The sequence below is a fragment of the Protopterus annectens genome, chromosome 1.part0 (assembly GCF_019279795.1).
Source record: "Protopterus annectens isolate FY-2018-M chromosome 1.part0, PAN1.0, whole genome shotgun sequence".
Classification (NCBI taxonomy): Eukaryota; Metazoa; Chordata; order Ceratodontiformes; family Protopteridae; genus Protopterus; species Protopterus annectens.
In genome coordinates, this window is record NC_056725.1 from 1,076,101,305 (window position 1) to 1,076,128,601 (window position 27,297).

The window sequence follows — 27,297 nt, forward strand, 5'->3', positions numbered from 1 at the left end:
GTACTGTTGCAGTTATTAAATAGCACTGCTGTAGTAAGCAGTGTTACCCACACTGTGGTATACAGATAGAATGTGTATGAAGTGCTGTATAACAATGTTGGAAGTGCAAACAGGTCAGTCATATTAGACAAAATATATTGCAAAGTCTCACAACAATTGCCTGATAGCATAGTGTACAGTGATCTTAACTGTAACACTTTTGTCACACACAGCAGGGCTTTGGATCCGTTAGTAAGTTGTATGCATAATTATTCCACACAACTGCACACAGTTTGTTAGAATGTTCAGAGAGAAAGCTGTATGCATATTTACACTTAACAACTGTACATATTTTGCTAGAATACTCAAATAGAGAATTGTATGCATATTCATACCCCTCAACTGTTCCAATCTGCCCAGTATGTCCTAATAAATGGCCCTGTTCCCCTGACAAATTAGTGTGATGATCCCAGAAATGTAGGCAGCTGTAAATGACATATAACTGATAGTCAGACTTGTACATTGTCAGAGAATGTACATGCAAACATACCTGTCATCCCAGCATCTCACCCAAAGTGTATAAGAGCAGTCTCAAAACATGTTGCATTAACACCTACATCTTGTCAAGCCTGTATGTAAGACACAGTTCCCATACATACTAATCTACAAACATATAATTGTACAATATAACACCATTGGGTAGTGTAAGGGACAGACCACTGCAGTGACTATGAATGTTGTGAAAACTACAAAGATATATTAGTTGTTAATTGAACTCTCTCTCTCTCACCCCTACCATATGTGCAAAAATAACCGATTTACACAACTCATTTGGTATGTCTACACTCCTAAACTTTGTTGGGACATATGTCCTATTGGTTTATAAATATTCACATCTGTTTCTATGCCTGTGCCATGTTAAAATACTCACATATTCGTGGCCTGTTGCCATCAATGAAACCTGCATGTTGTAATGACCACTGTTTACCCATTTATGCATGTGTTCTGCCTGCTCTGCAACTATTTTATATCTGGTGCCCTGGGTAATGGGAATACCTATGCATGCCATGCTGTTATAACTAATCGTGAATGCTGTTGACTATTACTAACCCATATCTGCCTTAAACATGCTACAACATAGCCCGTATGGGAAGGCCGGTCCCAGCAGACCCACCTGTCCCACCTCAGTTGGCCATGGCACTGGGCACCAGCACATCTGGGGCCCAGTCTGGGACCTTCTCATCTGTTGGCCCTGCACCATGTTCGGGTGGAACCACCACAGGGTATGGGGCTCGGCCCCCCCCCGGGAGCCGGAGCAGACAGGAACCTGTCATCTGTGGTATGGTCCAGGCCGTGGTGCATAGGAAGCTCGACAGGGAGATTCGAGACCACCTACATCAGGTTGAGAGCTGAGTGGCACAACTAGAGGGTGAGCCTGCCCCTCCTACACAGCCCCCAGCACAACCACCTTCTGGGCTGTGAAGGTGCAGTTGTGACTGCCCATGGTTGGGGACCTCAGTCTCACTGTATCCATTTGTGGGCTCATGGGCTTGCGACTTTCAAACACCCCTCCCCGTCCAAGGTTTCCCCCCCACATGTGTCTTATACTGCCCCTGTACGCATCTTATTTGTCTTGTCTGTCATTCTACCCAACCTATCCTCCCTGATCATACCTACTCTCCTTCCCCAACATCCCACTCTCACCTAAAAATAAAAGGAAAAAAGGGCAATCTGTTCCCGCAAAAAAAGCACGCTTCATACATAGCTGTCCATTTCGCACACATGTCCATTGGACACATGTAAACGTTTCTAATTGGCATCACAACATACTATTGTTGTACTCACCCCTCTCTCAGGGTTGTGAGTGTCCAAATGTACTGCCAAATTTATTGCAAATGTTCAACCATTGCTGTAGAATAAATGGACAGCTATGGACCTTCCCTACACCCTTCCTGCACATACTTAGCTACCTTGCCTACTGTCTTTCCCTCTTTGTGCCCCTTTTTCACCACTTTCCTATCACCCCCTTTTTTCTTTTCTTTTAAAGAAATTAGCATGGGAATAAGTGGTAGAAAGCACTTTTAAGCAGCTGTAAGCGGGTTTCAGCCTGATTGTGCAGAGGTAAGCACTGCCTACACAGGTTAAGCAACCAAGAAGGTAACTGAATGTAAGGAACTGTAACCAAAAGTAACCACTGCTTACCATCGTGCAAACCCGAACACACCCACTCACAACTGCTTAAAAGTGCCTTAATCACTCCGTATCCAATAGCCCTTGTTCTGCCCAGCAACAAAATAAACGCCTCTGTAAGGCTCGAAACCAGGACTCTGCACACCACAGCCAAAGTGATTTACCACTAAGCCACGGCAGATATACAGACATCTGATGTTATCACAAACATATCATCCAGCACAGTCATTCAACAGTATAGGAAATGTATTTCATTATGTAGATGAATGTGTGTGTGTTTATGCCCATATATATATATATATATATATATATATATATATATATATATATATATATATATCTATATATATATATATATATACATACATACATAGATATAGATATATATTGATATATCAAGAACAAACCATGTGAAAATGAAGCATTAAAAAAGAATGAAAAAGAAAACACCAGCAACTCCTGTATTATATAGTGGTGTTGTCCTATGTAATATCAAGACTCCCTCAGACAGACATGTGCCATTAATACACGCAGACATTTGTACATTGCCCAAATACATTACTTTGAGCATTTTATTTACATTAACAAAACAGTTCCTGTCCAATCATAATGTGAGAACAGTACTCTTGCAAGGTGTTGTGTGCAACATCATCATCATTAAAAAGTTAAATGGGGTAACCATAGAGGGACCGGTAGTGTCGTGTGTACACTGGGGTCCTCTGCATCACTTGTAGAAGGAATCTTTAGGAGTCATGTGCATACCAGGGTCATGTGCCTGAGACAGGGGTGAGGACAACAGTAGTATATTGTGATGCAAATTAAAAAGGTTACATGTGTCCAGTGGACAAATGTGTGAAATGGACAGCTATGTATGGGGCAAATGTTGTTCTGGGAACAGATTGGCCTTTTGTTTCCATTTTTGTAAGGTGAGAGTGGGATGTTGGGGAAGGAGAGCAGGTATGCTCATGGAGGATAGGTTGGGTAGGATGACAGACAAGACAGACAAGACAGCATACAGCGGCAGTATATGACATGTGGGGGGAACACCTTTGACAGGGAGGGGTGTTTGGCAGTCACAAGCCCATGAGCCCCCAAATGGAAACAGTGGGACGGAGGTCCCCAACCATGGGCAGCCACCACTGCACTTTCACAGCCCCAAAGGAGGCTGTGCTGGTGGCTGTCTAGGAGGGGCAGGCTCACCCTCTAATTGTGCCACTCTGCACTTGACCTGGCCTCAAAACCCCTTATTGAGCTTCCTATGCACCACGGCCTGGACCGTACAAGGGCTGACAAGTTCCTGTTTGGACCTGCTCCTGGGGGGGCAAGCCCCACCCTCAGTGGAGGTTCTACCAGAAGGTGGTGCAGAGCCAACAGAGGTCCATAGGCTGGGCCCCAGACATGCTGGTGCCTGGTGCCATGGCCAGCTGAAGTGGGACAGGTGGTTCCGCCAGGACCTGCAATCCCATACAGCCTATGGTGTTGCAGTTCTAACACAGATAAAGCTTAGTAATAGTCAACAGCAGTCAGGATTACTTATAACAGCATGCATAGATATTACCATTAACCCAAGACAACAGATGTCATACATTTGCAGAGGGAGCACAACATATGCATATATACTGCATGACATCTGTCCAAAGCGTAAATTACTTGTGACTGCAGCTATGAACAGTGATCCATTATTGGCATGTCACTGTGATAACCTCAGACAGTGACTGTCATACCACTGTTTCATGTGACATATGTCCAATCAGGGATGTGATGTCAGTAACTCTCATCACCATCACTGTGTACTGACTGCAATCCTTACACTATGCTTCTGCATTTGACAGATGTGTGTTCTATGAGTAACCCAAGAAACAAATGGTTCCACACACTGATCAGTCCACAGATGACCCTACAGATGGGGGTTTCCTCACAAACAGAGCACTGTGCTGTCAATTATTAAAACATGCAGACTAGCCATTACCACACAGAACCTGTTAAACTGGCAGTAGTCTGAATGAAGCATAGCTACACTTACATGCTGTAGTCATGCCTGGCACATCACCCTCCTGTCATTAGGCTATTTTCCTCAGTGTATGTTGTTTGAGGAATATCCAGATTTCATCTGTAATGCTGTTTACCAAACACCAGATCCAGGTTCCAGTCACAATGACTGTCATGGGAAAACATCAACATGATGTTCCTAGATATTGTACTGTGTTTCCATGCAATTGGCTATAGGAATGTCACCACAGCTGTTCCACATGCAATCAGCTAGAGGAGGACTGCAATAGGTGCAGAGGCAATCACCTGATCATGACCATCACTTACAAAACACAAGCTGCTGCTGAGCAGATGTACATATCCACATCCATGAGAGAGTGTGTGGGAGGGACAGACAGAGGCAAAGTACATCAGAGAAGGGCTGGGAGACTAAAACCTAAGTACCTTATATCACACCCCTACCAGTACAGGGGTTCAAACCCCTGACTGACTAGCCATTATTATTACAAGTGCATGGAGTTACTCCATGTGCCGCATAGCTGACATGTTGGTGTGCTGTAAGAATGGATCTACCTGACAACACTGATGCACTACAACACCGACAACGAAATCACCGACACCACATAACCGAAAGTTCACAAACACGAAACCTCACATGCCCGACACACCATAATCCCGACAATCAACAAACAAAATAAATCACCTGTCCAAAAAGCACACACACAACACAAGCACACCAAAATCCTTACAAACTCACACTAAACCTTACATACACAACTATCTACAACCTTAACCCAAACCCTAACCCTAAGGTCCGTCACTATCGCACACTCACCTAACTTGCACCCTAACCCTAACTCACTTAACCTGCCCCTAACCCTAAAGACTGTCACTTTTGCACACTCACCTAACCCGCGCCCTAACCCTAACTCACTTAACCCGCCCCTAACCCTAAAGACTGTCACTATCACACACTCACCTAACCTGCGCCCTAACCCTAACTTGCTTAACCCACCCCTATTCCGAGAGTCCGTCAATATTGCACACTTACTTTACTCGCACCCTAACCCTAATGTCCATCACTACCGCATACTTACACAGCCTTTTCACATGTAGGTGTTCTCAGCGATGGGGTTTTCATCCGTCGGTCATCTCAGTTTTCGATCTTCTGGTGTCGGTGTTCTCATCGTCGGCGTTGTCAGCTTTTGGCATTGTCAGGTAGACCCGTAAGAACATATATGTATGCTGGTGAGTGACATCTTCAACAGAGATATAGTAGACATACATTTGGTGTAGCACACATTGCTGTCCACATGAACAGATGTCATTGTCAACACAGCCACACTCTCTAAGGAACTCAGACAGATTGGCACACTTTGGCAGGCTCACAAATACTAACTACTTAGTTTGCCACACTACAGTAATTCACAGGTATTACATGCACCACAGGGGTTATCCTGAGTTTCTATGGGCTAGGGCATGTGAATGTGTCTGACATCAGTCAGTATGCCAATGGGGGTTATACTGGGTGTGACTGTGGTTGGGAACATCATAGCTCACACGCAGACACAAGGTGTCAGTACTGACATGCACACGTGCATTGTTTCATGGGTGTGTAGTGGTTGGCTGTGCAAGATGGTTGTACAAGCCTGGGTTCAGGGTAATCCTTGGCATCAGACCATCTGACAATGGTCTGCAGTGTGGTTCAGGGGTGTAGTGTCTGCAATGTCCCACACAGATGGATATTGTATTAACCGCCCTGTCATCCTGGTTACTATTGTGTGTGGCCATTGCTTTGCAATGCATGCCATGTCTGTGTTTGATAGTCCTTGACATGGACATTGCCTGGGATGTGCACATCCCACATTAATGTACAGTGTCATGTTTAAGTGTACCTGGTTTGCCTGGCACATGTTATGTACACAGACTATCATCCAATGTGCCAATCCTAGGCTGGTGTGGCAGGACCTGCTAATAGACAGCAGGTTGACCCTGCACATGCATTGATAGCATGATACAGGTATTCCCTGGTGTCAGTGGCATCTGTCCATACAGGGCATGTATGTAAGGCATTGTATGTCCTTTGTGGATCACATTTGATGTCACCACATATGTTGCAGGTGTCCAGTTGGGAACATAGTGAAGGTGCATTGTCCACAATTATGTGCTTATTGTACTGGTGGGCAGGGTGCCATGCCCTCTGCAGCCCACTGCAATCACACCATGCTTACTATCTGTCAACAATGTGCAGGGTACTAGCAACATAGAGGGATTTTTCTAGGCAAGTGTGTTTGTGTATGACACATGGGTTCAGACTCTATTCTGGGTAATAGCAGGGTTGCTTACTTTGTTCACCATGCCTTTTGCCAGATGTAGGGATATGGCTTGCCAACCCAGTCTCTTGACTGATTGAAATCTGTAATCCTCATGAGGTGGACATTGTGACATATAATATGGCCACCATATAGGAAAAGTACAAAACCTACTCCACAACATGTCCAGTGGTTAGACACTCACAGCCACCTCCACACAGGATATGACTGACAAACACACACACACCTGCCATGACTCAGAATAGGACTCCTACCTAACTAGTTTATCACACTACAGCATTATGCAGTTATAGCACACACTATGGAGATTACTAGGCTACCTTATCCCCAAAGGTGTATTTCACAAAGAATGACATCAGCAGGTTTACCAAAGTAGGGCATTTCAAAATTCCTGCAAGTGAGTAGCCTAAAATACATTGCTCACAAAACAGACAGTGAGACTCACACAAAACATCCACAACTGACATGTGTGGGTACAGAACCCATGACAAAGATGTATATCACACTACTGCATGAAGATGTTATAGGACACACCACAGGGATTACTAGGGAACTTATTCCCCAAAGGTGTATTTGACAAGGAATGACATCAGCAGGATTACCAAAGTAGGGCATTGTAAATGTCCTGCGAGTGAGTAGGCTATAATGCATTGCTCCCTATACAGACATTGAAACACACACAAAACATTCTTAACTGCCATGGTTGTGGATGGAACCCTACCACAGTTCTAAATCACACTCCAGCAGTACGCAGTCACCTGACGCTCTACAGAGATTACTGGGTTACAGCATTCCCAGAGGTGTATTTCTAGGTGGGTGACATCAGCAGCCTTGCCAAAGTTGAGTATATGAATTGTAAGGATTGTGAGTACTCTAAAAGGTATTGTTCCCTTCTCAGGCAGACAGACACACACAGTTGACAAATCTGGAATTAGAACACCTACCAAACTAGTATACCACACTACAGCATTATGCAGTTACAGGACGCGCTATGTAGATTACTGAGTTGTAGCAGTCACAGAGGTGTATTTCTAGGTGAGTGACATCAGCAGGATCACCAAAGTAGGGCCAATGAATCATAGTGAGTGTGACTAGCCAAACATGTGGCACTCTCTACACAGGCCTAGGAGCAGACACTAATGAATCCACAACTCCCATGTGTGAGACTAGTACCCATACCAGAGCTCTATATCACACTACAGCATTACACTGTTATAGCATGCACTACAGAGACTGCTGGAGTACTCTTTTCCCCAAAGGTGCACTCCCCAGTGATTGACATCAGCAGGACTGCCAATGTAGGGCATTTGAATTGTATTAAGTGTGACTAACCTAATGTCCACAATTAGTCTGTATGCATTCATCGCTGTCCTGGCCAGACAAAAATACCCCCCTTTGCAGGTCATGAACCCAGGACACTGTACAATATAGTCACATTGATTAACCACTAAGCCATCACAACATTACATGAGACAGAGCTTTCACCACAGTAATCCCAGTATAGGCTAATCAAAGTGAATATGTGAAAGCAATGTATATACAGTTGTCCATAAAAGACCTCCCCAAAGCCAGCTTCATGCTACACAAGGCAGAAGTGACAATGTTTGTGACACCCATGGAGAGAGGAGCTGACAGTTCTACAGATGAATCATGTACTAAGATATTGTATGAGCACACACACTTGTGCATGATTCCTGACACCCCACATGGAATCACAATGCTCACCTCCCAAATAAGCAATCCAGTCTGGTGGTCTCCTGCCATTAACAGAGTATACAACAGGAGGTAGACACTGTTGAAGCAAAAAGGATACTCCAAGGATGCAAACAACTGCCTTACCAGCCACAGTAAGATGTTGAGATCCCCCATGGAATCCTGCAAAGCTGGTTATGTAACTAAAACCACCACAGATTCCACAGACAACCACACACCATTCTATAGTCATGTCCTGAATCTAACAGGCAATGCTGAGGCGTGCTCTGAGCTATGACAGAGTGGCATTACATAGATTGCTCCCACGGATTCTGCCAATATCCTGGCGGATTGTTTGGTGCCACAGTCACCCCCTCTCACCCACAAAATGGCCAATGGCAATATGAACGGAGTTCCAATGGCCAGTAATCATGGCCACACAGACAGAAAGCGCACTATCCACAGCTAAGAATACATCATCCATGGGACCAGACTGTCATGTGTAATCATAATCTCACATCAGGCCAGGTGCCCACTGAGTGGCGCACAGCTGCAGTTATCTGACTCCACAAGGGGAGATCCTCCTTGAATCTCTGGAACTACTGTCACATCAGTGTGATGAGCCTGATCTGCATGGCCATGGAATGCATTATCAGGGAAGTTTGGAACACAGACATTGGCAACTCTCAAACACTGGACCCCACACAGATTTGGCTCATGGAGGGCCAGTCTTGCCTCTTGAAACAGATTGTCTGCTTTGACTCAGTCTGCATAGCTGTTGATGAGGGTAAGGCAGTCCAAAATGCCTATGTGGATCTCGCCAAGCCCTTCAATACCATACACCACTCTGGAAACATAGATTAACACACTAATCCAGCCATAGATCCCTATGCCACTCAATGGTTTGCCACATGGCTTACTGACAGAACCCAAACTGTAGGTGTAACTGTCTCCAAATCCATCCCCAGATAAGTGATAGGTGGAGTACCTCAGGGTTCAGTCCTGGGACCACTGTTGTTTGAATTCTCTGTAGTACAGGCCAACAGTACAGGACTCTGGCTAACAAAGGTAACAGATGACCACAAAATGGGAGTCATTTTGAGCCTGGCTGTACTGCATGATATGAAACCAAATAATTGTAGCAAACTGGTGAAAATAAAAACTAAAAACCACAAATTCACCAGTAGGACTAGTAGACACAAGTTTATTTTTCAGGTTAAGTGCTTTCATCAAAGTAAAATTTACTTCCTCAGAACAATAAACAAACAGTCATGTGGATTTAAATATATTACACTGTCACAGGATAGGTGAGGAATCCCACCAGTCAAACAAAAGATCTCTTGAATAAATTAATACCTTAAAGGCATACACTATAAACACTAAAAATACAATAAAATACATTTCTGTAAAGAAATTGTGTTAAATTTAAACCTTGTCCGGTCTGTCTTTTAAAGCAGGCAAGATAGATATAAAATCATTTAATCCTGGACACAGATTAGCTGCCAAATGAAGCTGCCACATCAGTTCCCTCTTGTTTAAAGTGTTTTTCCAGTTGCCACCCCTGGGGTTTATTTCAATGGTATCTAATATCCCAAACTTAAATCCAGAGAAATTAACACATATTTCACTATACTTAAATAAGACATTGGTTTCTTTTGAATTCTTAATGTCGTATAAGTGTTCATATATCCTGGACCTGAGAGCCATCTCAGTTTTTCCAACATAAAACCCCGGGCAGGTATTACACTTTATCAGATAAACTATTTTGTTAGTCTGACAGTTACCTTTTTTGAAAAACACTGTGTCCTGGTTGATATTATCAAGTTTCAAACTAGCAGCTGGTAGTATATATCTACACTGTGTACAACAACCACAGGCTTTGGTGAATTCATTCATTTTTTTCACTACCATTGTTCATATTACCCTTGAAGGTAAGTTTCAAGTTGTGGCCCACTTTAGTACAAAAAATAGGCTGTTCGCCCACTGCTTGTAAAATATTAGGGTCACCCCTAAAAATGTTCCAGCTCTTACAAAGTATATTTCTGATGTCATTATAATGTGTACTATATTGCACCACACATGCCTGGGAGAAGTTATGGGTAGGACTCTGTTGTTTCACAATTTTTGGTTTTAGAGAGGTTCATATTTGGAACCCCACTCTCGCAAAACCTCTTGTAAAATACGCTCTACAAATTCTAGTGGATAATCTCTCTCCAGAAACATATTCCTCAGGTAACTGAATTCCTTAATGACGTCCTCAAGATGGGAAGTCATTCTAGAAATTCTGATTGCCTGTCCCTTGACAATACCTTTTTTCTGGTATAGTGGGTGGTGACTTTGGAAATAGAGGTAGGACTTACAAAACGTTTTCTTTCTATACACCTTGGAACTAAAACAACACACATCTTTAATGATGGTGGTATCAAGGTAGTGAATTTCTTTCTCATTACACTCATAGGTAAATTTCAAATAATGGGTAGTGCCATTTAGATATTCAAGAAAACCAGCAATGCTTTCCTTGGTACCCTTCCATAAAATAAAAATATCGTCCAGGTACCTGCTGTAAAACAAAATATCCAAATGAAACCTACTTTCAAAAATAAACTCTTTCTCCCACCCTAATAAAACAAGGTTTGCATAAATGGGGGCACACGCTGCCCCCATAGCAACTCCTTTGGTTTGTTGGAAATATTGCCCTTCAAAAAATATATAGTTGTTATCTAAAATCAAGGCCATAATTTCACAAACAAGCTGTACACCCTCTGGAGATAAACTAGAATGATCAAACAGCATTTTTTCAAAATAATCCAAACCTGTGTGCATGTATGTGCATATTGGACAGATGGCCAGGATGACATGGCCTCTGTAGACCACTGCAATCACTGCATAGTTACTGTCAGTGGCCAATATGCAGTGTACTACCCACATATTTGCTGTTGCCTAGGCATGTGTGTGCGTATGACACATGGGTTGAATGTGTGCTCTGGGTAATAGTGGGGTTGCTAACTGTGATTAGCTGGCCTTGATGTCACATGTATGGGTATGCTTTGTACCCCAGCCTCACAGCTAATGTGCATCTGTTATCCCTGTATGGTTGACATTGTGATATAGAGTACGGCCAACATAAAATATATGCAAAACCCTCTCAACATTGCCCACAGGTGTCACACACTTACAACCACCACTACAGAAGATACAAGTCACACACATACCTGTCATATCTGGTATTTGAACCCCTAACTAACTAGTTTATTACACTACAGCAGTACGCAGTTATAGTAAATGCCACAGACATTACTGAAGTACGTCTTCCCCAAAGGTGCATGTCACAATGAATGACATCAGCAGGATTAACAACGAAGGTCATTTCAAGTGTACTATGAGTTTTACGTCTTTTAACTGTGTGTACCCACTGCTTATTGTCACAGAAACACGTTTACACCTGCTTAAAAGTGCCTTATTCAGTCCTAAATGATATTATTAACAACCCTTGCAGGTCTTGAACCCTGGACCATGCACACCATAGTCACTGGACTTACCACTAAGCCATCTGGGTTGTATACACATTTCATGGTTTTTAGAATACACATTTTACTACAGTTTTTCCACAGTACTGAAAACAAATGAGACAGCCACTTTCTGTACATATGTACAGTACACTTGAATGTACAGTACTCTGTGAAACAACATAGACAAGTCTGCATATGTACAACTGTTATAAATAAATACTAAACACATATATGCACTTATGGGATCTGTATATACACACACACCCACACACACACACACACACACACACACACACACACACACACACACACACACACACACACACACACACACACACACAAACACACACACACATATATATACATCACAGGACTGATTACTTTCAGTGTAGAGTGAAAAGGGTGGTTTAGCAGATGATAAGGATAAAGGCCAATGCAAAAGGTGGTTTCTCTTTGGAAAGCAGTAAAACCCACAGTCCTGACAAGATGTAGACACAAATACACTCACTCAGGCATTTGCTGACAGACTCACAGTTGCCAGTGATAGAATCAGAACTCCTGCCTATCTACAGATCACTGTTATAGCACTACGCAGTTAGAAGACACACCACAAGGATTACACATTTTAAGGCAGTCATAATGCCATTCTAAGATTGAGGACATCAACAGGGATACTGACAGTTAAGATGTACATAGCTGTAAACCTGTGTGTTTAAAGTAGGAGTCCATTACAACCTGTATGCACAAACAAGGCACATCATCTGCAGATAAGACATATGTAGGCCTGAGAGGTATAGTTGTAGCACAACAAGCCCTGAACTGGAGTATGCCCATCTGTGGAATGGACAACTACTATCACTATACAGGGTTACAGTGGTCATGCTCATACACATAGAATCATAGGACTTGTTTGGATGCATTGACTCCAATTACACAAGGTGATAGTGGGCATGCTCATACACTTAGTAGCACAGGGATGATTGGGATGCACTCTGACTCCAACTACACAAGGTTATACTGGGCATGCTCATACACTGAGAAACAAAGGGCTTGTTTGGATGCACTGACTCAAATTACACAAGGTGGCAGTGGGTACGCTAATATACTTACTAACACAGGGCTGTTTAGGATGCACTCTGATTCTAACCACAGAAGGCCACAGTGGGCATGCTCATACACTTAGATGTACAGGACATGTTGTAATGGACTCCTGTTGTCAACACACAGGTTTACAGCTATGTACATCTTAACTGTCAGTATATATGCACATCATACAGGTTTACTAACAGATACCTGTATGTGGCCCATAAATAATATATCTGCATTTGTGCTGTGTGATACACATGCATACATATGTACATGAAGTACTGCCATATATATGTGAAGCATACACAATCATGCATGTGTGGAAGTAACAGACAATTGGTTAACTGGGACACACAGGTGGTTGCAAAGTACAGCATGTGTTACACACATTGCTGCCCTGAAAGGCATACATTGACATCAGGTTGTGGACAGTTGCATTATACTTGGAACAGTAGAATGTGCAAGCAGAATATGTGAGCCCCATTGTCTAATGGTATTGAGGTGCAGGTGTCAAGATGATCTCACCCAGCTGTGTTCGTAGTTGTCATTATTAGCAGGACCGCTCCACTAAGTATGTCTGACATTGGTCATCTACACAATGTCTGCTGCTGTCCATCTCCTTAGATGTAGCATTTGATACCAAGCACAATACTGCCAATCACATTGATGTCATGGTACGAGTAGTAACTGCTTGACCAAAACAATGAGCCAATGTCCTGCTGTAATTATGAAGTTGTCCAGTGTCTGTCATTCTGGGATGACATGACTGAAAGAAAACAAGCCTTTGTCAAAGATCACATGCATCCATGATTCAAGGGAGTGTGGATAATACATAGGTCACATTTACCCATATAGTGACATTCCAAGGCAAAAAGTCCTAAACACAGAAGTAACACCCTGACACCTACAAGACAATTGCATCGGATACTTATGCTAACCAGTGCTAGATGTGTAGCTTTTGTAATCCATTTGCTCATTGTAGAACCTACAATGGGGAATACTGACATCTGTGCAGTGAGGAACACCTGGCTGAAGGCTCTGTAGTGCACAATAGCACTACCACCACATAACTCGGATCCAGACATGTGGGCCATAACACTGGTACAGACGAATCCAGGTGGTGGTGTCCACATATTCATAAAGGCTACTCACAAGTAAATACCACTATTCCAACATAATTCATCACAGATGAGTCAGGTACAGGTGACAGTGGCAAAAGCTGCATTCTAGGTTGTATCCTCATGTACATCCACCACCATGTTATCAGACTACCAACACACATCCATAAATGAGGTATGAAATATTATGGTACAACACCAAATAACCTTCGACTGGTGGACTGTACCTAGCCCTACATCAGCTGTGCAGAGTACCCATGTACTGACACAGTTGCATAATGTGTTATGCAATGCAATAATACCACTGTTTGTAACCAGGTCAGTTGTTCACATACCAGGGTCTCCCAGATGTTGTCAGCAGAAACACAGTTAACTGTTGCTGTACACCAGTAAACAACACCCTCATGGTTGGATATAACCTAAATGTACCTGCCCTGGATATGTACATCCCACACTCATACAACACACATGAAAATACCATAGCTGTTGTTTTACTTTGTACATATAGGTGGTTACATTCATTACACACATTCACATGGAAGATAGGTCCATGGCTGCTGAATGCTAACAGTACATAAGGTTTGATATCTATGTTGACAGAGGTAATAATCCCTCTCTACTGGTCACCCATGACACCTATCATATCATACAACAATCCATGTGGCATGTATGTCATTAGACATGCCCACCAAATGCAACGCCTACAAACATAGCCAAATAACAGGATCATAGAACCTACACACATGGCCTATATTGACAGACTCAGGGAAATACAGCTATGCTCTGTATGTTCCTGAGTAGTTACAGGTGATATGCCCATGACACGTAACAGCCATGTGTGACCCACATCTCTTACATATACCCCATGTCAACAATTGCAAGCCATGCATGCTGTGTGCTGTCTGGGCATTAACCCTATTACCACAATAACCAGAACATGCTGGGGTGAGATGTTTATAAGCCACAGACCACACACATGCTTGAGCAAGTGAAATGCCTAGCTCAAACAGAGCACATTGCTGGCACTCTTCTAGTAATCATGAGGTGTGTGTGAAAAATATGATGTGTGTGTGTGTGTGTGTGTGTGTGTGTGTGTGTGTGTGTGTGTGTGTGTGTGTGTGTGTGTGTGTGTGGCAAATATGTTGTGCTCACTGTTGACCATTACAGTGCCCTTGCTTCACAGTGGAACTGTCAACTAACAGTTTGTGGGATCATGATATGGAATATTGCTGTGTGTGTGTCTTGCTAATATGGGCTGTTGGCATAAATGTACATTTAGCTACTCAGTGAAGGTGGTTGAGTGTCCTACCAGTACATGAATACAAAATACATTATGGTGTAATGCTCAGCTAAGTTTCACACATGGTGTGGGGAAGGTGTGGAATGTATCCTCTTGACCTGCTAGTCCACTTACTGATGGAGACTGCATATGTGTACATGTATTGATGTGTGTTCAGATTCCATGCATGCGCAGCGTTTTATGTTTGAAGGTGACTGTTGTTGTAGTACATCATGCAGTTGCAATGCAGCCTCAACATTGCCAAGTGTATATGGTGATATGCTCAAAGTACAGTAAGCTGTACTTTAGTTATGGACAGATGTTTGGACATAACAACTAAGTGGTGGGGCTACTTTGCAGAGGAATGATTACTGAGGACAGATCACAGGTGTGCTACAACCATTCCTACAATAACTAGTGTAACTGCTAAGCTATGGTTTTGTTAATTGAAGGGTAAGACACACAACGTAGAATGCAGTAAGGGTAACACTGAAGGCAAACCTCATGACACCTGTAGCAGTAACACCTCCCCTGTACATATATTGTGCATATATCAGAACAGTTGGCAAAGGAAAGAGTCAGCACACTTTGTAGTGCATGTGATAGTGCTGTAACTCTGTAATACCTATCATGAGATAGGCAGGTGTTTGATTCACAGTACTGGTACGTGTGGGTGTGTGTGTGTGTCCATATATGTCACGTATGGTGGGGAATACATCCCAAATGTTTTTCACTCTCCTGTAGACTGTTGTAGACATCTGTACATAGTGAAGTGTAGAAAGCAAGACATAGACAGGGAATTGAATTTCACACATGTCAAGTGTCTGTATGTGTGTGACATAGGTGTATATCTTTGTGAATGCCACAGTGTGTGTGTGTGTGTGTGTGTGTGTGTGTGTGTGTGTGTGTGTGTGTGTGTGTGTGTGTGTGTGTGTGTGTGTGTATGACTGTCTGGTCCCTGGAGTGAGGTTGTATTTTACCATAGTGAAATGAAAAGACCCCCTCCCCCATTCACTCAATGCAATCTAGTATCCCTGTTGATGTCATCAATCTTAGAAGGGCATTCTAACTGCCTGTAAATGGTAAGCCCTGGGGTGAGGCTTGTTGTTCCATAGCTTACTGATGAACCCCACTCCCCACATACACTCACCTCAATCTAGTATCCCTGTTGATGTCCTCGATCTTACTACATGTACATGTGTAATCTCTGTGGCGCATCTAGTAAATGTGTAGTACTATAATGATGATTTGCACATAGGCAAGGGTTTTCATACCAACACTGGCAACTGTGTGTGTGTTTGTCAGAGTGTGTGTTACTGTGTCTGTGAATCCCTGAGTGTGTGGCTGTGTTACTGTGTCTGTGAATCCCTGAGTGTGTGGGTGTGTGTGTGTGTTTGCATCCTATCATGAGAGCGGGTATTACTATTTCTCAATGATAAACCATATTTTCCGCTGGCCGTTACTCTTACCATCTGCTAAACCACTATTTTACCTCCTCCCAGCTCCAGTTAACTATACTTGTAATGTCACCCACTATGGATGTGACGGCTCTGGCCACAGTAGCTTACTACACAGCTATCATGCTCTTGGATCATTAGATCAGTAAACATGTGACGTGGAAGCTACAAAGTGCATGCAGGTATTGTCATACAGACCTGTGAGTAGTCTACATTTACATATGGGACACTAATTGAAAACACTGACATCCCCCAGCACATGCAATTACACCTGAAAGAGGAAGGCAGAACATCAAAATCAATATGCAGTTACTGTTGCTTCACATGATACATACTGTCAAAAGTACAAAATGCATTCTAAAACTGTAGTACGTGGTATGTCTGCTGCCTGTCAACACTATTCAACAATGGTAATCTGTTCACCCTGTGCATCAGACCATATGAGCATGTCCCTGCACTGATGGTGTGGATGACAGGAATGCGGCACAGTCATCATCATATGCACAGGGTGATAATGTTTGCCAGAGGCCTAGGCTGCACCATTGGATGATGTCATGTGTGTGGGTTAGGGCCTTTTATTTCATTGGGCGTGTGTGGATGTTATGCATGTGTGGGTTGAGGTGCCCTACATTTGTTTCTTGTGTGTGTGTGTGTGTGTGTGTGTGTGTGTGTGTGTGTGTGTGTGTGTGTGTGTGTGTGTGTGTATGTATGCACACAGGTCTGGCATGTGGCTGGCCTACACATGGGTATTATTGACAGCTGCAGACTGTACAGGGCAGGCTTTACAGTTCACAGTGTCTGTCCATGGCCAGATGACCTGTGCCTGCCAGGGGTTGCACAGCCACTACCAGGCGGAGTTCCAGATTGGATACTGTCTGATGACACATATCCACTAGAACCATGTACCTGTTGGGACCGTCCTGGACCACGTTAATGTAGTTTATGTGTCCTGGTGTGGACAGCACAGCACCAGCTGCACTGCTGCTGCTACTGCCACTATGGGAGTGGGCATGTGAAGTAGCATGTTCATGTAGACCTACAACAGGTGATGTAGCTGGCCTACGTCCACGTGCCCAACACCTCACTCCCACCAGATGTTCTAGCACAGACATTCCATGCTTGAGGATTGACATGCCATGGTCAAGGACTCCCACCATGTCACCCAATCATCTATCCAAAACATCTGCGAGATGATGATGAGCATTTGCAATTGCCTGGATGTTGTCAGTTAAAGAATGGACAGCAGCCCTCTGAAGCCTCAGACCTTCTCTGTTGTGCTGTTCAACACGTGCCTGTGCCTCCATTGCAGCCTGAAACATGCGTCTGGTGACACCAGCTGATGTGCTATGTCTTGCAGGGGCATGTTGGCCAGAAGACCTCCTATGACCAACCCTGGTCACATGCCTGTGTGGGACATCACCAGTCAGTTGGCTGGGATCATGGTTTGCAGGCACACCTTCCATAGTCACCACACATTCCTGTTCCATGCTACCACCCACCAACTGTCCTTCCACTATGGCCACTGGTGATGGGGTATGTGTAGGCATGAGAAATGTGTGCGTGGATGAGGGGGATACAGGTTAAATGACAACCAATGGCACAGATTCAGCTCCTGACAACCCTGCCTGTGTCTCAATCATACTTTCATCATCACTGCTAGAGTCTGTGGGGACATTAACATCAGGTGGATCGCAGGAGATCAACGCACTTACATCAACACCTGTGAGGGGCAGACAAGAACTGTTCATTACAAGTTATACATCACAGTACAGACACACACACAGACACAGACACACGTGACAGACAGACACAGACAGACACACAGAGACACATATACAGACAGACACAGATGGACAGACAGAAACAGAGACACAAACAGACACATGATATGGCACCCAATGGCATGCAACATGTATGTGATATAGCAGAGGCATTCAGCTTAGACAATTATAGTGGTAGTTATCATACATCCCTGTGTTGCACCATTTGTGTTAGTAGGTTATGCCCCAAACCTGCAGCACAATGCATACACTATGCACCGATGCACCACACTGCCATGTTTTGTGCAACATACCCCACATTGTAACAGACCATTGCTGACCTGTGTACATTTGCCACTGATGCTTTGTGTTGGCCACTGCCCCTATGTGTGAAGGGGACATGAGCATAAGGGTATGTTGAGTGAAAACTATGTTTGCCTGAGCCCTAGCTTGCACATCTCCCCTAAAGCAGTGCATGTCCATTCAACATTATCCTGCTTATCCCTGAGCTGAGTCTACAGACAATGTGCATGTGGTTGTACACACATGTTTGACATGGCTGTCCCTACTTTGCAATGGTGCCACATACCAGCACAGATTTACAGTACACCAGCCTGATGTGTGGCATACGACCTTGCCAAGCACATGTAGTATGACATGTCTTCTGCTGAAGTGTTGAATGACATGCATACATGTTTAACACAATGGTGTCCTTTCAAATATACAGTGAGGTAATGGTATCCCAATGCAGGGACGTGTTCTACTAACATGGACCTTCAGCTGACGCAATGTTGTCAGTATATACAGTGACATACTGCACATTGAGTTGATGTGCATAGCCTTTGCAGGGCATCATGTGGCTTCACTATTGCTATACAGTGTGAGTTACAGACACAATTCATAGCCATGACTGTGTTCAGATACAATACATATCTAATGTGGAATGTGACCCATGTCACTGAGGTGTATACACACTCAACCCTAATGTGGAATGTGTGACACAGGTCACTAAAGGGTATACAGATGACACCCTGCACATCTGAAACCATATTGCTGATGCCAGGCAACTATGCCCAGACATGGCTAACTTAGCAGTACTCCATGTCACACAGGCCATCTGTGTACCTCACACACATGAGGAGCAACCATGAATGTGATGTCTGACACCAGCAAGGTCAATGTACTGTATCTGTGGCCTGATGTGTGTGGCCATGTATGTATTTGGATACTGTATAGGTGAAAGCTTTCATGTTGTGACACACTCAAGATGTTCAAGACATGTTATGTGGTGGTCTGATGTCATGCCTACACAAGCTGTGCACAGGCCTGTATGATGTTTAGTGTGTCACATCTGCAATATCACCATTACACAAAGACCATAGTTGTATTGTGTTGAGCCAATGTACAACAGGGTGTATACACATGTACATCCCTTCTGCTGTGTGTGTTGCTTCATGTCTCTGGCCATCCTCCATGGCCATGTGTAAAACATGTTTTGTCCAATGTTTGTGATGGGTATCTATTTCATATATCAGTGTTGTCCCATATGACATGCACCCGTAGATGTCATATGCTCCGCTGAGGACAGGCTTATGCAGACAAAGGGTGGTATGTTTGGGATGTGAGATATACGGCTCCAACCACTGGTAGGAAGCCTGGATGACAGGCTAAATAGTGACTGGAAGGAAGCTTTACAAACTGGGTCTATGCTATTTGTGAATGTTCTTTTACAATACTATGAGAGGATGGTGGATGTTAACATTCAGGAGGTCAAAACGTTATGTTGCGACTGTAAAAAATATGAGTCCCTTTCTAATTTCCAGGATATCTTAAAGAAGTTATCTAAAGAATTGACAAACCATGAAAAAACCATCAAAGAAAGAAAAATTAAAAAAATTCATAGAGACTATTCTGACTACCAAAGGGGATGCCCCTTTGAGTTTAACCATTCAGTTAGATTTGCAGAGGTCGGTCAGGGGTCTACCTCAAATCGCCCCAAGAAAAGACCAAGATCCATTTTGAAAAATAGAGATGGGTTCAACAACAGCACATCAGGAGAGGATTCCTCTCTTACAGATTATGATAGTACAGGGGACAGGGGATCACCATATAAAAAGAAAACAAACAGGAATATCCCTTTAGAAATGGTCCCAAGCATAGAGGGGGACAGTAGCACAAGAAAAGACCCATTAGAACACTCCCTGGAGGGATTAATACAGAACTTTATAACATAAGTCAAGATCAACAACTAAATCAAAATGTTTTAAATTTATCCAATGTAAGTTTGTCTTGTGATCAACAAATTCTTTTGAATAAAGGGCTTAGTTTTATACCTGGTTTTTATTCCAATGAATACCATATTGCTACAGATGTTACTAACTTTTGTCGAAAGCCTAAATCTTAAGTTGTTTTTTGCAGATGACACATCTCAAAGATCTAATGAATTTAGATTTGGCAAATCTGATTTCCAGCCTCCGATGAATAAGCATGTGTCCATTTTCATGCAGTCTGTCTTCAGGGATTTACATTTTCAAAATCATGGATATACTATGTTGGGACATAACCTTTCACAACAGGAGAGCATTGCCCTCCAACAGTTACGTAACAACAGGGATATCATTATTTTACCTACAGACAAAGGTGGGGCGGTGGTAGTTCAAAACATGAGTAATTATCTTCATGAGGGTTTATCTCAGTTATCTAACACAGCATGTTATATGAACATGGCCATCAACTCTACCCCGAATTTCAAGCAAGAAATTGACTCATTCTTGAATTTAGCATGTGAGGAGGGTATTATCAGTAAGAATTGTGCTATACAACTTTCGGTCAAGGACCCTCGCAAGCAGATCTTATATTTATTACCCAAAATCCATAAATCATTAACTAACCCTCCGGGTAGACCGATAGTTTCGGGTATTGGATCCTTGACCGAACCCTTGTCGGCCTTCCTGACACAACATCTTAAACCTCTCTTGGGTTTGGTCCGGGCAAGGCTACAGGATACTACACAGTTCCTTAAAATTGTAGAGGACACACAATTGGAGCCTGAGTGGTTAATGTGTTCATTGGATGTCAAAGCCTTGTATACCAGCATACCACACTGGGCTGGATTACAAGCCCTTAAATATTGGTTGGATAGGGCTGGACTATATTCACCGGGGTTCAATACTTTATTAATATGCATGTCGGAACATGTACTTAATAAGAATGTTTTTTATTTTCAAGGTCAATGTTATTGGCAATTACAGGGTACGGCTATGGGAGCATCTTTTGCTCCCATTTATGCCGACCTGTTCATGGCATTCTTTGAAGAATGCATGATCTATGATGTATCTCATAATATATATTTGGTAGAAATGGACATCTGGCGCAGGTACCTGGATGATTGCTGGATGGTATGGCGTGCAGATGCTGGATATTTGCAGGAATTTGTTGAGTATCTGAATGGTAATATCTGGGGGATTGACTTTTCTGTCACCTTTGACTTGCAGACTATTAATTTTCTGGATGTAACTATTTCCAGAAATCATGATCATACTTTGGCCACCAGAGTGTTTCGTAAATATCCTCAATATAACACCTTATTACATGCTTCGGATATGCACCCACGCCATACCATCAGAAATATCCCAGTATCACAATTTATGCGTATGAAACGCCTTAGTTCTAAAAAATCAGATTATGATGTAGCTAGTCTTGATTTATGTCGTAGATTTGCTAGCAGAGGGTATAAATTTGAAGATATCAACAAGGCATGGGCACGATCCTCCCAAATGAATAGGAACACATTGTTGGACTACAAAACTCCTTCTGGAGATTCCAGGACATCCACTATCAGATTCATCACAACATATGGTAGGAATTATTATGTAATTAGGGACATTATAAAGAGACATTGGAATATCCTATTAGCCAATGAACAACTTAGATCTGTTCTGGGGGAGGAATGTCAATTTTCATATAGGAAAGGCAAAACATTGGGCTCCCTTTTATCTCATTACAAACATATCGGCAGCAGAGGAGCAATTTACAAACAACTTACAATAACGGGATATGAACTGTTGGGCACTTATCCATGTGGCCATTGTGGCTCATGTAAACAGATTACTAAGTCACAGCATTTTTCCAGCCATAACACCAGTAAGGTTTTTGATTGCAAAATCTTTGGTAATTGTAGTAGCAACTGGGTTGTCTATTTGGCTTCATGCCATTGTGGGGCGTTCTATGTTGGCCAGACCTCTAGGCCATTTAGGACACGAATAAATGAACATCGAAGTGATATCAAAAACAAAAAGGAAACAAATGCATTATACTGACATGTTTTACAACATCAACAAGCACAGTTTATGTTTATGATCATAGACAGAATAGTTGGTGATCGTAGTAATCGACAAGGGTGGCATGGTATACTGAATCATAAGGAGAAATATTGGATAATCACTTTGGGTGCACTTTTTCCACCTGGACTCAATGATCACCTATAACCACAATTTTATGGAGAATGATATATTTTTCCATTTTTTACTTTAATTATCATTGGTGCCAGGTATAGTATATTTTCATTAATTTATTGTTGATCCCATACATATTCATTATTCATTGGACATACATGTTTGTATAATATATTACATTAATTATGATTTATGATACATGCTAGCTGTTTTGGTCATCAGCTATGCATGTTATAGCTGGGAAGTTGGTCCTTACCAGTTGGATGTATTATTTGTGTGAAAAATGTGGATATTTCATGTTCTTATATATACTTAGAATTATGTATAATTATTATATCTATGGTTCTGCATTTAACGTCATTATTCTATACATACCACGTACCACTGTTGCACACAAGAGCAGCGGCGGTTAAACAAGGTTAAACTATTTGGGCCATCTAAATTCCACTCTTCCAATTTTCCCTTAAAACTACCTTCCTCGAGCTGTACTGCTGATCTAACCAGCATATCCTATAACTGAAAAGTTCATCTCTACTTGATTCCCAAGTAGACTATTCTCTATCTGTAAAGCCTAGCACTTACTCCTACAGTACTTGCACCTTGATAAAGCACTCTTATTATAGATAGTACCCCACCAGCCTAAAACCCACTTCCCTGGAGTCCTTTGAAAGTCACTTTATCTACTACTTCTAGTATGTCGAGGGATCAGTTGCTAGTGTCCTCTCCAGCTCAAATGGTGAACCTGGGAATATTGAGGCAATGTTACAACTGCCTCATGTACACAGACAATCCTCTCCTTCTCCCACAAAACACAAATACATGCAAGAGATGCAACTATACGGCCAAACTGGAGGCTGAGCTCTCTCAACATAGGACTGGCAAGACCAGACAGGAGGAGAAGGTAACCACACACAATACATACCCAGTCACACATGGTACCATCACAACTTCAAATCATACACATACTCACACAAAGACATACTCGGAGGCTCTGATCAAAAATTTACCAAAACAGCAGAGGCCACCAAAGCAGACACCCAAACAACTACCACCTCATGATCCAACACATGCAACACATAGACCACACAGTCAGAGTGTCAAACAGTCACAGCCCTTAAGGCCAAACAAAATGCCAGACACACTTGTCATTGGTGATTCCATAGTCAGACACACTGACGTCCCGCTCACCAGACTGAGTAAAGAGAAGGTCACAGTAAGCTGCCTGTCGGGCGCTAGAATCCGTCACATAACGCAAGCACTCAGGTCTCTCAACAGCAGGTACAATGCGACTCAGTCATTGTCCACGCTGGTGTCAACGACCTGAGATGTACCTCCTTGGACTACATGAAAAGGGACATCGAGGAGCTCTCTGATTATGTAGCCCAGGCAGGTATGACCCTGACCTTGAGCAGTATCCTACCTTCACCTAGAATGATGCCACAATACAGTGATAAGATGATCAGCTTTAATAATTGGCTTAAATTCTGGTGTCATTCAAAGGGGATCCAATGTCTGTCTGCCTGGGATGATATGCTGGACAAGCCACGCTGCTTCGCAAGGAACGGCTTGCACCTGTCACCCCTGGGCTTCCGGATATTGGCAAAGGCTCTTGCCACCCCCATAGTGCCTTTTTTAGGCAAGGCTCAAATTCTAAACCTACCACCCTAGAACACCAAAAGGAAAAAACTAAGGGTAATGCTGCTCAATGCCAGAAGTCTCAATCTCAAGATGCACGCACTCGAGGCCCTTCTCAATATGGAGAACATCGATGTCTGTGCTGTGACAGAAACCTGGTTCAAGGCTCCTGAGAGCACCCCAGCACTAACAGGTTTCACCTCATATCATGCGTTCGCCCCAAAATCCAGACAACACCAAGAAAGGAGGGTGTCCATATTCATAAAGGACACCCACACCTCAAGGTTGGTGGCAACGCGATGCATCGGAGACCATCCAGGTGCAATTAACCATAGGCAAGACTGCTCTGCAATTTGTAGCATGTTACAGGCCACCCTCTCAAACTCAGGAACCTCACATGGCCTTCCTGAAAACACTGGAGGATAAATGTATCTCCAAACACCATCATACTAGGTGACTTCAACTACCCTAATATAGACTGGGAACACTACTCAAGCCCAAACACTCTAACCCAAAGATTCCTGGAGTTCATAAACTCAAATGCCATGGAACAACTAGTCACCATCCCCACAAGAGGAGAAAACATACTTGATCTCATCATCACGAACATGGGATCAAAATGTTCAACACCGAAGTATACCCCTCACTGGTGAGATCAGATCATAAACTAATCTCGCTGGAGGTCCTCATCCCGCCCACCTGAAACAAAAAGACCACAGTGAAAAACTTCTCAAAAGCCGATTTCACACTTCTAAAAACTAGTGTGGTCTCCTTTAAGGCCCCTGAGCCAGTGGTAAACATTACTCAAACCGCTGAATCTCTTACAAATGCCTTCTACCAGCACCTACAGGACTGCATGGATCAGGCAATCCCAAACAAAACTAAGACTCTCTGTACCAAAGGCAAGCGTCCAGTCTGGTGGACCCCAGCCATAAACAAGCTCTACAACAAAAGGAGGAAGCTACTACAAGATAGAGCAAAATCCTTGAAAGGTAAGACACCTTTGATCATTATAAGTAAAAAACTAAGAGCTCTCATAAAATCATCCAAGGCAAATTTTGAGAGAAAATCACCAAGGACTCTAAAGAGAATCATAAGGCCTTCTTTAGCTATGTTAGAAACCTAGGAGGAAACTCCCAGATATGCTCAGAATTAGTTCAAAATGATGTGAAAATTACTGAACCTACACACATTGCCAACATACTGGCTGACAGGTTCAGTGCAAACTTCTCCCCCTCCCAAAAGGAGAGATATCTATTCCAGAGGATTGTAGCCCCCAAACATCTCCAAAGCCCAGGTGAGAACTGCTCTCACTAAGGCAAAAACACAGCATCCATGGGACTGGATGGTGTCCCCGGCTGTGTGCTTCATGAACTCAACGAGGAATTAAACCCACAGTTAGGACAGCTGTTTAATCTTAGCCTCACCTCAGGATCATACCCAAGGAGTGGCGACGGCGACTGTGGTCCCACTTCATAAGGCGGTGCCTCCACAGACCCTGGCAATTACCGACCCATTAGCTTGACAAGCCTTATCTGCAAAGCCATGGAGAGGGTCATAATGGAACTCATAAATAAAGACATAGGGAACTTGCAGACTTTGGATCCAACCCAGTTTGGCTTTGTCAAAGGCAGATCCTGCCTCTTAAACTTGGTTGACTTTTCGAGACAGTCACCAAGGCCATTGATGAGGAAAGGCAGTCCATACAGCCTACCTCGACCTGGCAAAGGCCTTCGACACAATACCCCACTCAGGTATCATGAAAAAACTCATCAGCTTGAATGTAAACCCATACATCACAAGATGGGTTGCAAACTGGCTAAGTGACAGAACCCACAGGGTCAGAGTTGCTGGAGCCATGTCAGACTCAAAGCCTGTCACAAGTGGTGTCCCACAGGGCTCAGTCCTGGGTCCACTCTTGTTCGGCATCTACTTTTCTGAAGTACAAGCAAACACAGGAGGGTTATGGCTGACAAAGTTTGCAGATGACTGCAAACTGGGTGCCATAGTCGAAAACACATCTGACACAGATATCCTCCAGTAGGGCCTCACAGAAACGGATAACTGGTGCCAGAGCCATGGCCTGAAGTTAAACGCCAAAAAATGCATAGTCATACCCTTCGGGAAAAACAAGGTTACCCCTAGCTACCATATAGGTGGCAATCCACTGAGCACAGAAAAAGTCATCAGAGATCTGGGGACCCAGGTTGACAGTAGCCTTTCGTTTGACACTCATGTTGCTAAAGTAGTTAGGAAAACCTTCTATATCACCCACCTGACCATGAAGGGATTCACATCTAGATCAAGGGAGGTCATCGTCCCCCTTTACTCATCACTCATTAGACCTATGATTGAGTACAATGCCCGTTGAATGTATCTGACCAGACACCTGCTGCAGCTTGAAAGGCCCCAAAAGTTCCTCACCAAAAGGATAAAGGGTCTCAAAAATATGTCTTATGCTGCCCGACTGAAAAAACTCCAGCTCTATTCAGTCTCATACCGCTTGCTCAGAGGTGACCTGTGCCTGACATATAAGGCCATGTCAAACCCAGATTTGATGAATATGCTTCACCTCAAAAATCTAGATCCTCAGAACCACAAGGCGGGAGACTTAAACCTTGACACGGTTATAAATAGAACGTGCTGGAGGGACAGATTCATCACCCAGAGACTCCCTATGCTGTGGAACAAAATCCCGGTACATGTGAGGCAGAGCACCTCTCTGGCCTTGTTCAAGAGGAATCTTGACCAATGGATGGGAGATTGCAGATATACCCCAGGGATTACTTCAGTGTCACTGCTTGACAGAGGCACAG